Consider the following 1,435-nt stretch of genomic DNA (forward strand, 5'->3'; position numbering starts at 1 on the left):
TCAGCTGGGAGCGGGAACTAATAGGCTTCAATGTTACATACGTACAGCTTCTTCTTCTTTTGGCTGATTTCACAGCAGCTCATCTGCCTCCATTTCACCCTGGCATTTTCCTTTGTCACACCAGCTCTTCTCCACATCCATGAATCTTTGCTGTCTTTGTTTTGTTGTCATCCTCTCCCCCTTCCTCTTCACCCTCTACACCAGAGACTTCAGCCACAGCACAGAGACCTGCCATCTTCAGAAGTTTTCTGATGACTCTACAGTGGTTGGATGCATCAGCAGGGATGATGAGACAGAGTACCGGGCTGTGGTCGACTCCTTTGTCACGTGTTGTGAGCAGAATCATCTTCAGCTCAACGTGGCAAAGACCAAGGAATTGATCGTGGACTTTAGGAAGACCAGGAAACACTTGACCCCTGTTTCAATCCAGGGGGTCAATGCTGACATTGTGGAGGACTATAAATACCTCTGAGTATACACTGACAATAAACTGGGCTGGGCTAAAAACACCACAGAACTTTACAGGAAGGGCCAGAGTCGCCTCTATCTTTTGAACATCTGCCGGACAATGCTAAAGATTTTCTACGAGTCTGTTGTGTGTTGCATGATGGGGGAGCAGGCTGAGGGTCGCAGATGCCAACAGACTCAATAAACTGATCCGTAAGGCCAGTAATATTGTGGGGATGGAGCTGGACTCCCTTAAGGTGGTGTCGGAGAGATGGATGTTGTCCAAAATAAAGACAATGTTAGATAATACCTCCCACCCACTCCATGACATACTGATCAGCTACATGAGCACATTCAGTGAGAGACTGAGATTACCAAAAAGCACCACTGAATGACACAGGAAATCACGTCTGCCTGTGGCCATCTGCCTGTACAAATCATCCACTTAACACACTGTATACTGCAATAGCTACACCCTTTTTGCACGTGCTCTTTTTCTTATTCAGCTATTTATCAATAAGTGACTTATATGTATATATATATGCATGTATATATTGTGTCTATTTCTTACTTAGTGTATTGTCTGTCTTTGTTACTGTTTATACTGGAGCACTGTAACCAAAATAATTTCCCGTAGGTATCAATAACGTATTCTGATTCTGATTTTCTTCTCTGGCAGCTTCATAGTCAACATGCTTTGTCCAGTACATTCACAATCCCCGTCTCTGACTTTGTTTCCAAGCTGCTCAACCTGACCTGTCCCTCTGATGTTCCAATCCTGTCCATTATGGTCACTCCTAGTAAAAATCTTATCATCTCCAACTCAGCTTTCAGTCCTTTTCTCAGTATCACCGTCTGTAAACCGTACATGGCAGCAGGTCTCACTACCACCTTGTAAACTACTTCCTCTCTTGCTGCTATTCTTCTGTCACAAATCACCCCTGACAGTCGTCTCCACCCTACTCCACCCTGCCTGCACTCTCTTCTC

The sequence above is a fragment of the Maylandia zebra genome, linkage group LG5, assembly GCF_041146795.1.
Source record: "Maylandia zebra isolate NMK-2024a linkage group LG5, Mzebra_GT3a, whole genome shotgun sequence".
Taxonomy (NCBI): Eukaryota; Metazoa; Chordata; class Actinopteri; order Cichliformes; family Cichlidae; genus Maylandia; species Maylandia zebra.